This window comes from Bubalus kerabau, chromosome 13 (assembly GCF_029407905.1).
Source record: "Bubalus kerabau isolate K-KA32 ecotype Philippines breed swamp buffalo chromosome 13, PCC_UOA_SB_1v2, whole genome shotgun sequence".
In the NCBI taxonomy this organism is placed as follows: Eukaryota; Metazoa; Chordata; class Mammalia; order Artiodactyla; family Bovidae; genus Bubalus; species Bubalus kerabau.
Genome location: NC_073636.1, coordinates 28,380,956 through 28,391,941, shown reverse-complemented (window position 1 = coordinate 28,391,941; position 10,986 = coordinate 28,380,956).

The following is a 10,986-nucleotide window of genomic DNA, read 5'->3' as shown; positions in this document are numbered from 1 at the left end:
GACTAAGATGTCTAAGAGATTCATGACTTAATAAGACATACACAGAAAACATTGGAATACAGGATGAAATGGGAGAGATACATGACAGGTTATGGAAGCCAATAAAGCCTTGGACAAGGCAAACACAAAGGAGAAGCAACTGCCTCCAGCTAGAGAGGGAGGAAACGGCATTTGAGCTTGATCTGAACTGATAAGCATGGAGGGGCTGAGGTGGGAGCAGTGGAGCTGTCATATACAGAAACTACTTCAGACAGAAGAAAATAAATAAAATAAAATACAAGCCTCTGAGACAGAAAGTGTGACTATCTTCTATGAGCAAGGACAAGTGCTTTTTTTCCACAGTTATCTTTCACGGAGGGTCTTAAGTGCCAAATTAAGGAGGATATCTTGACCAGGTGGAAGCTGGGGTAGAGTGTCAGGGAGCTGGTGGACCACAGCGCCCCCTGTACCCAGGTATACAGCTGCGCCCCACTTTCCTGTGGGAGTTGTAGTTCTTCTGGGAAAATGACTTGAACTCAGTCCACCCCAGGAGCTTAGACATACACAGACACAGGACCTGGTGCGAGCAGCTTGTGGGGAGGCTCCACGGAGGACGAGTCTGACTTGGAAAGAGTCTGATTTGACGAACCTGGCACAGTCCCGAGGCCAAGCCTGAGGGAGGGGTGGAGAAGGGTTCCAGGCGCCCCAGAGCAGTGGGCGCCAGAACTGGGGTGGCGTATGCACGCGCGAGGAAAGGGCTGCATGCGGGAGTCGACAGTGTTCTCTTCACCTCTGGAACACTTTGGGACACAGGCAACTTTTGGAGGGACACCCCTCCCCCCTCCCAAATTGGGTGTAAAAAGGAGAGAGCATTCTCTTTTTCATACAAGAGCAGCGGGTCCCAAATTTGAGGGTGCACCAGAATCACCAGGAGGGCTTGTGAAAGTGCCCCCTTCAGGGCCCCAACCCCATAGCATCCTGAGTTTACAGGTCTGGGTAGGGACCCCAAATCTGCATTTCCAGTACGTTCTGAGGTGAGGCTGACGCTGCTGGCCCAGTGAAAACCGTCATGCAAGAGCATTCCTGGGAGGAAAACGCTATCTGAGAGTGGGAGCCACGTCTGTCCTGTTCATCACGGAGTTCCTATCACCTAGGAACATGCCTGAGACATAAGAGGACCTCCTGAAATACATGGTGAGACCTGGCCCTAAACAAACGCAAGGCCAGAGAGCACATGACCCATATACCCCAATCACAAAAAAGAGACTGTTTTGGTCTTCAGATGGAAGAATTTTTAAAATTTATTTATTTTTTGATTGAAGGATAATTGCTTTACAGAATTTTTCTGTTTTCTGTCAAATATCAGCATAATCAGTCATAGGTACACATATGTCCCCTCCCTCTTGAACCTCCCTCCCACCTCCCTTCCCGTCCCACCCCTCTAGGTTGTCACAGAGCTCCTGTTTGAGTTCCCCGAGACATACAGCAAATTCCCATTGGCTATCTATTTTACATAGGGCAATGTAAGCTTCCATGCTACTTTCTCCATACATCTCACCCTCTCCTTCCTCCCCTAACCAGATGGAAAAATATTGAGATGAGTGTAACATCTATTTTGTTTTAACATTTATTGAGTTTTCTTAGTTTTTTTTTTTTTCTTTTAATTTGGCTGCACCATGTGACTTGCAGGATCTTAGTTCCCCCACCGGGCATTGAACAGTGAACACTGAGCATTGAGCAGTGAAAAGTGGCAATTCTAACCACTGGACTGCCAGGGAATCCCCTAGATCTTTCTTCAAATAAAATACCACAAGTAGAATTCTACTGCCACCTCCTCAGAATTTCCTCCTCTCCCTTCCAAAGGTCAGTGTATCTTGGATTTGGCGTGACTCCTTCTCATCCTTGTCTTTATGTATTTATCATATACACCTAGTGTCGAGGGGGGAAAGAATCCGCCTGACAATGCAGACCCAGCAGAGGAAATAACCACCATCAACAACAAATCGTCAGGGGTGCTGACAATTCATTCACCTTAAAGGAATCACCGAACCTCCAGGCGGAAAAAGATCTTAAGGTTCATCCAGTCCAACCCCCCACGTGTTGCTTGGACCGCCTGCTAAGCCTGGAAAAGGAAACATGCTGCTCACTCTCCTTGAAAGAAACAGTACCGCCGCAGCCAGAGGACTGGCTCTGCTCAGAGCAGGTCAAGCCAAGGAGAGCCAAACCTGAACTTCATCCCAAATCGGACACGGCCCCTGCATTCCACAGTGGGGTACCCCAAAAGACTTAAACTAAAACCGATTTTTGTCTCCGGCATTATTTATTTATTATTCCTCTCTTGTATCCTGTCTGTCTAGTTTTGTGTCTAGAGGTCCTGAGTCCAGGTCCACTCCTGAGCCTGGGCCTGGGCTGCAGCACAGAGCAAGTGCTGGACAAGGACAGGAACCCTCAGGTAGGAAGAACTCAATCAGTAATTCTTTTCCCAAGCGGCCTCTGACCAGAGGAGATAATTAAGGAAGATGGTGTATTTGGGGGCGAAGGGCAAAGCTGGCCATGAATTAAATGTGGAGAACAAAGAATGTGAATAAATAGCTGCTCCTTTGCTGGCAGAACAGTGAACTTCAGTTCATGGAGGGCTTGGTTCTGGAGCCAATTTTTTTTTTATTTGGCTGCACTGGGTCTTAGTTGTGGTATGCAAACTCTTAATTGCGTCATGTGGGTCCTAGTTTCCTGACCAGGTATTGAACCCAAGCCCCCTGCATTGAGAGCACGGAGTCTTAGCCACTGGACCACCATGGAGCCAATTTTTATTTAAACAGTTCAGACAGCAGGAAATAGACAGTAAGCCTGAAACTCATGTTCTCACAGACACATCCTCTCTACCTGTCTTCTCTGCTTCTTCCCCTCCTCACCTCTCCGTTTCCTCCTCCCCCACCAAATACTAGGGGGGATCAGGCATCTAACACTCATTGTTCATTACAATATGATCCCTCGAAGAGGGTCTTAGCTGAGGGGGCGGGGCGGAGAACCAATTATATACAATTCAGAAAAAAGGGGAAGAAATTCACCCTTTGTTTATTATGTTGCAGAATCAACCCCTGAAGGACAGGAAGCTAGAAATGGCTGGGTTAGGATCTCTGGCTAAAAGGCAAGGGCAGTTTTCTTCAACACAAGTGGGAATGGAAGGGTCAAGGGAGGAGCTACACAATGAATCTGGAGGGGCTGGCTCTCTGGGTCTCAGGATTTGAGGGAGGTGGGGAGTAGTCTATGCATTTTTGGAAATTGTGTGCAAAACCTCACTCATTTTAATGAGTGAAGGCAGGAACACAGAGATGTGAAAACGTAATTGAAGAAAATAAACTGGCTTTCTCCCCCTTCACCCCTAGTTATCACCCCTGTATCAAAGAGACAAAGAGAAAACCTAACTAACTTTGTAACTTTTGCTACTCTCTGGGTGCAAACGATAAAATCTTCATTTTATATAGCACCAGATTAATCACTTTTGTGCTGAGGAAAAGGGGGATTCACCAGGGATAACTCCACAGCACAGTGGGATTTGGGGGAATGTGGGTACATTTGGGGAAGTGCAAAGCCAAAATTTCAGAAAGCAAGATGGTGTTAGTTGTAGTTCAGCAGAGGGTACCCTGCTGGACCCACCACTCAAGAGCCATGCACGGGGATGCTGCAGAAAGCAGGTCTCAGAGGGGAGCCCCAGGCTTGATTAGGGGAGGGGAGGCCCTCCATTGAGCTTTCAGGGGACTTGCTAACTATGGTCCACTCCAAGGAGCTCCTTTCCTTTAGAAATAACCAATTCAGTGACCTAAGTGGGAAGCAAATTCAAAAAAGAGCAGGTCTATATAAACATACCATTGATTCACTTTGCTGTACAGCAGACACTAACACAACATCGTAAAGCAACTGTACTCCAATAAAAGTTAAAAAAAAAAGTCACTCCTTCTGAAGTCAAACACCATGACTTAAATGTCATGTGATTTTTTTTCTTACCCAAAAAACTACCATAAAATCTTTTACTGAAGATTGTAAAAGACCCCTGAAGAAGATAATTGATGATTATTTGTAAGGACAGTAGCATTAATAAATTAATGGACTAATAATGCACTCCCTATAGTTCCACTTTTTCCTTCATATTCTGTTCTCCCACAGCACTTGTCCCCATATTACCCAGTTTGGGAATATGATAAAAGCTATTATCCTAGCTGGGAAGCTGACAGAAGCTAGGAACTCTCTTTCCAGAAATGCACGAGTAGATAGAATTTTCCACATCATTGCAGAAGGTTCATAGATCCCTGCTCCTCAAAAAAAAAAAAAAAAAAAAAATCCCTGAGACCTTGACTTCACACTTGGCATTACAGCATTTCTCTGTCACTGATTGGGATCTTGACCTGTTCACAGTGTTCTAATACTGAGCACAGTGCCGCAAAGCAGCAGCTGCTCGAAAGTAAGGCTTATTGTTGACCTGACTTTTTAGGCAAGAATGGTGAAATGAGAGAAATGATATTTAAAAATAAGAAGAAAGCATGTTTATGTCATGCAAGAAAAAAAAGATTGGCCTTTAAGCTGTTTCCCTGTTTTGAGGGGATTTGGATCACTGGAAACGTTCACAGTGTAAAAAAAGAGCCAGTTTCTCTTACATAGACAGGAATCCGGGGCCTTGCTGTATAGTCTCAAGTTGTTGTTCAGTTGCTACTTTGGAGAAGGAAATGGCAACCCACTCCAGTGCTCTTGCCTGGAGAATCCCAGGGACGGGGGAGCCTGGTGGGCTGCCGTCTATGGGGTCGCACAGAGTCGGACACGACTGAAGCCACTTAGCAGCAGCAGCAGCAGCAACAGTTCAGTTGCTAAGTCGTGCCCAACACTTTTCCACTCTGTGGACTGTAGCATGCCAGGCTTCCCTGTCCTTCACTATCTCCTGGAGCTTGTTCAAATTCATGTCCATTGAGTCAGTGATGCAATCTAACCATCTTATCCTCTCTGCCCCCTTCTCCTGCACTCAATCTTTCCCAGCATCAGAGTCTTTTCTGATGAGTTTGTTCTTCACATCAGGTGGCCAAAGTATTGGAACTTCAGCTTTAGCATCAGTCCTTCCAATAAATAGTCAGGATTGATTTCCTTTAGGATTGACTAGTGTGATCTTCTTGCTGTCCAAGGGACTCTCAAGAGTCTTCTCAGCGTCACAATTCGAAAGCATCAATTCTTTTGCACTCAGGCTTCTATATGGTCCAGCTCTCATATCTGTACAGGACGACAGGAGTAAGCTTAGAGAGGGGCCTAAGGGGAGCAGAGTTGTTGTTGTTTAGTCGCTAAGTTGTGTCTGACTCTTTGTAACCCTGTAGACTCTAGCCCACCAGGCTCCTCTGTCTATGGAATTTCCAGGCAAGAATACTGGAATGGGTTGGCCTTTCTTTCTCCAGGGTATCTTCACAATCCAGGGACTGAACCCGAGTCTCCTGCATTGACAGGTGGATTCCTTACCACTGAGCCACCAGGGAAGCCCCAGGGGAAGTAGGGAGGGGCCCCAAAATATCAGGATGCAGCCTAAAATCTGCCTTAGGAATCATGCTCCTTTCTAGAATCCACCCCCCTAGGATGCTGGGAGTAGAGGGGCCAACAATGAGTGGTTCCAGGCACAGACTCCTAAATTGCTTTCCCACCTGGGCTGCCAAGACTCTATCTATCCTTTCTAGGCTCTGAACCTATTACCTCTGGCACTCTTGCCTCTGGATTTGAATTTCTGCCCTCCTCAACCCCCCATAGCAGCCTGCCTTCAGTAGGACTGTCATACTTGCCCTCGGGCCCTAAGCCCTGCTCGCAGAGAAGTCTAGGGCTGCAAAGACAGGTCTGCAGGCAGTGAAGGGCCTGGAAAGAAATCTCCTGTCATCTGCTGGGGAAGCAAGTGATGGTTGAGTGCAGCAGTCCCCAACATTTTTGGCACCAAGGAATGGTTTTGTTAATGACAGTTTTTCCACGGATTGTGGGTGGGTGAAGGGGGATGGTTTCAGGATGACCCAAATGCATTACATTTATTGTGTACTCTATTTCTATTATTATTACATCAACTGCACCTCAGATCATCAGGCATTAGATCCCGGAGGTTGGGGACCCCTGGGAATCTTAAGTCCTGACCTGGATTGAGAGGGAAGAAGAGGGGAGAATGAGGTGTCCTTCCTAAAAAACCTGAGTGTACATAGCTCCTGTCAAGAGTGGAGGATAAGGGATAATATGTCAGGCACCTCTGTGGCCTCAACCATGGTCCGGCCAACTGCCACCCTTTCAGTCAGGCCTCTTTGTGTGTGCGGATAACTCAGATGTATAATGCCCAACTTGGGGGAGGGGGCAGCTGCAGGAGAGTAAACCCATCCTGCTATTTCAGGGGGAGCATAGAAGTGGGCTCTGTTTCTCAGCCACTCACTCAGTGAATGCCTGCCTCTTTGAGTGTGGACTTGGGAGACAGACCCCCAGGTTCTAATCCAAGTCCTCTACTTTTCGCCATTGTAACTTTGGACAAGTTGCTTACCTTCTCTGTGTCTCAATTTCCTCAAGTATAACATAGGGATGATAACAGTACTGAGAAATGGAACGTATCCTTTCATATCAATAAACAAAGGATGTCTCAGTCTTCGGCAGCTGCAGCCCTCCGGTGTGAGCTGGCGAGCCCTGAAGAAACTCTGGAAAGAAAGAACACCTGCCGTCTAGTTTAGCCATCAGTCTGCAGCCACTCCCTATGGTGAGCCCTGAGGAAACTCAGGATGTGAAAAAACAGGATACTGGCCCCAGACAGCTGAGGTGCATGCAGAAGGAATGATTAAGTCCACACTCTTGTATCTTCCCATACGTAGAAAAGCACTAAACTCCTTAACATGGGATGTCTGGTTTTCCTTTAATTAACAATAATCTTTTGACATTCAGACTACTTGCCCTTTGTTGCAAAGCTTCTATATAACCTGGCTGCCCCCCACCCCCTCACCTCTTGGAGCAGTTATCTCAGGGTTATTTGAGTTGCTGCCTCCAGTCCTAAATATTCCTACCCAAGAAAATATAACTCCCAACTTTTAGGTTGTGAATATTTTTTAAGTTGACAGGATCCTGGTGTTACATTGGTCCATCCAAATAATCCAGGAAAATCTCACCACCACCACCCCCCAAAAAATCTTTAATTTGATCACCTCTGCAAAATCCCTTTTGCCAACCAAGATATGCTGCATACCATAGGTAGGGTTCCCCCATGCATTGCCAGAGAACTCTTCAGAGAGAGAAGACTCTCAGAGAAGAGTCTTACAGGTTTAGTTCTTATTTGCCAGAAGGGGGGGATGTGGTGGTACAACAAAGAACTAGCACCTGATGAGATGCTATGTGGAGAAAGAAAAACTGAGCCTGGAGCCCTGCAAGTACGTGGCACGGTTGTATGGCTGAAGAATAGAAAGGGGATACCTTCTGGACATTATATTAGAGAGGACATTAGAAGCTGGGTTGTGAAGATTTTTTTTTTAAACCATATTGAGTCTGAAATTTATCGGGAATGCATTTACTTGACCGATCCCATTACTTTAGACTGTGCTATAGTTTCTTTAAAACTTTAGGGACTTCCCTGGTGGCCCAATGGTTAGGAATCCACCTGCCAGTTCAGGGGACACAGGTTAGATCCCTGGCCTGGGAAGATTCCACATGCTGCAAGGCAGCTAAGCCCGTGTGCCACAACTACTGAGCCCAGGTTCTAGCATCCACAGGTTGCAACCACTGGAGCCCACTCACCTTAGAGCCCATGCTCCGCAACAAGAGAAGCCACCCCAATGAGAAGGCTGTACCACAACTAGAGAGGAGCCCCCGCTCGCCACAACTAAATTCCATGTGCAGCAACGAAGACCCAGCGCAGCCAAAAATAAACAAATCAGAAAAACTTTCTCTGACACACTTTTTATCCTAAAGAATAATCCTCATAAATCACAGGTTTTATCTGTTATATCTTTCCAGTGTATGTCAAGATGTGTATATAAGATGTTCCTCCCCGTATCCTTAAAATCATCCACACACACCCATGAATGAATGCCATACTCTGAGAAACGGAGCCAGAGGCACGGAAACCACCTAAAGGTTTGGAGCAGGGAAGGAACACGATCAGGTTTGCCTTGGATCAATATCATTCTCACAGCATTAATCGCTTTGAACTGAATGGAAATCAGTGAAAATGCCAAACGTGAGACTTCTGCAACAGTTGAGGGGAGAGACGAGAAATAAACAGAGAGACAGGGACTGTGGGAGGGGAGCGGAGGGTTTGGATATGAACAATATGAAGGTGGTAGAGCTGATGGATAACAGCACATGCAGAATGCCAGGGTTCTGGCACGTGCAGTTCAGCAGATAATCGTCTGTCCGCCAAGATGGCAAATAGAGGGGGAGTTGGTGGGGCGGGGAGGAGTGGGCAGGGTTGGAAGAGAAATAATTGCTTTGGTCTGGAACATGGTCAAAGTGTTTGTGGAACACTCGTGTAAGTACAGAAACACCTGTGTCTGGGGCTCTGGACTGGGGCATTGTCCAGAGCTGAGCAGTCCAGGAGAAACAGGCTGTGAGCCATCTGTGTCCCTTTAAATGGTCAGATGACCACGTTAAAAAAAAAGGAAATGAATAATATATTTTATATAACCAAACATATCCCTAATATCCTATTTCACGGACTTCCCTGGTGGTCCAGTAGTTGAAAGTGCGCCTTCCAAAGGAGGGGACTTGGGTTCGAGCCCTGCTCAGGGAACTGGGATGCCACATCACAGCAGATGGGTCAACTAAGCCTGAGCGTCACAATCAGATAGTGCCTCAACTAAGATCCGACACAGTCAAAATAAATTAATTGAAAGAAAAATCAGTTGTCCATTTATGTGTGGGTTTATTTCTGGACTCCATTTGGCTTCAAAAGAATATTCTATTTCAAGATGAATCAGTATAAAAATCATTGAGCTATTTTCCATTTTTTGTTTGTTTTGTTTAAGTCTTCAAAATCCAGTGCATTTTCCACAGAGAGCACATTACATGTGGGACATTCCAAGCTCTCAAAAGGGACTATGAAGAGTAGTTATAGTATTCATTGGACAGCACGGCTCTAGAAGCACTTGCTGAAGGCAGGCCAAGGTGATCAAGTGCCTGGGCGATGGTGGAGGACAAGGACCCTGTTCAGACAGAGGGTGATCAGATTTGCTGCTGCTAAGTCGCTTCAGTCGTGTCTGACTCTGTGCAACCCCATAGACTGCAGCCCAACAGGCTCCCCCGTCCCTGGGATTCTCCAGGCAAGAGTACTGGAGTTGGGTGCCATTGCCTTCTCCGTCAGATTTGCTAGGACTGGATTTTACAAGGAAGTGCATGGATGGGTCTAGGAGGAAGTTCAGGAGACCCACTACAGGTTCGGCCAAGCAAAGAATCTTTGTCACAATTCCACCCATTACACCTGATAGATCTCATCTTTGGGGTGGGGCTGGTAAATTCGTAGTTGTAACAAGCCTCCAGCAGGTAACATAACCCAGGAGAACCATCTGTTCAGTAGGAGCTGGTAGGACCTGAGACCACAGGGGGATGGTTCTCAACAGGATGTGACTCTGATGAACCCCCTGGGGAAGACTCATAGAAAGCTGATGAAGGGGAAGCACAGAGAGAGGCTTGTGTTTAGGGCAAAGGAAGGGAGGGATGAGAGATCTGGTGGATTACATGACCCCGAGACATCAAGGCATCGTGGCTTATATGAGTCCACAAACTCTGCTTGGCAGAATTTGACTCAAGGTGTGCTGGAGCTGCCAAAGGGCTCCAACCCCAGGGGCTGGGGAGGAAGGAGCGGTTTCTGAGAACGCTTGCCTCCCACACAAAGCAGGGATCAGCCTCAGACTCGCCCAGCCATTCAGGTTTGAAGCTCTGCCGGGCTCTGTCCAAGGTCTCTTTCATTTTTATTCCCCGTCTCCTCTCATTCCTGGTTAATCTCAACCCCTTCCGGGGCTTCAAACCCCATTTACATGCTGATGGTCCCCACATTTGCATCTCAAACTCAGAGTCCACCCCCACCCCAAGTGGCAGACCTCATTTTACCAATTGCCTTCTGCCTAGAATATCAGTTGAGCACCTATAATTTAACATTTCCAAACCTGAACTCACCTCAAACTTGTTTGCATGCTAATAGTTTCTGTTTCAACTAGTAGCCTCACTATTTACCCTGTTCCCCCCAAACCAGAAATCTGGAGGTCATCTTACACTTCTTCTGATAACACACTAAATCATCTGAAATTCTTTCGTAGGTCCGAATTCCTGCAGCTTTGGGTCAGATGGCCTCGACTCTACGACTGACTTGCATAATTCCCTCCTGACTGTAGATGTGGCCCTGTTTTCCCTTCTGGCAGAGAGAGGATGTCCTCCCAAATGTGGTACAGCCTTCTTTTACAAGCTAAGCTTGTAAAAACCAAATCTGCCAAACTCTGCTGACTACGGCAGAAAAACCAAACTCAGCATGAGACATGAATCTTCAGAGAGGGTCCTACTCACCTCTCTTGAGTAAGCCACCTTACCCTTAATCTCCCAAGATATTTTTTTTTCAGTTGTGACTTTTTTTTTTTTTTGCTAAAAAGTAAACACACAATACCAAAATGCCTCGGACAACTCACAAAATCGATTTTAAAAGGGCGGAGATGAGAGGAATTAAGCGACATTCATCCCCCTTTCCAGATTCTGGACATCTGGAGTGCTGCCTGGGGAGTGCCTGCACGTGGGTTACCCCAGGCGATTCAGAGGCAAATCTAGGTTTGTCAACCAGTAGGTTATGTCACTCTGACAAAACTCCAACACATCACATTAAAGAATCTAGACTACTGTGTTCTTTCCTAACTTCCCGAAATGCTACGGAGAAAAGACCGCGAGGAACCTGCAACAGCCCAGTCTCCTAGACTGCACCCAGATCAAAACCCTGGGGAACTGCCAAGCAGAAATTTTAAGAATGAAACAGGCATCTGCGTAGCCTACAAA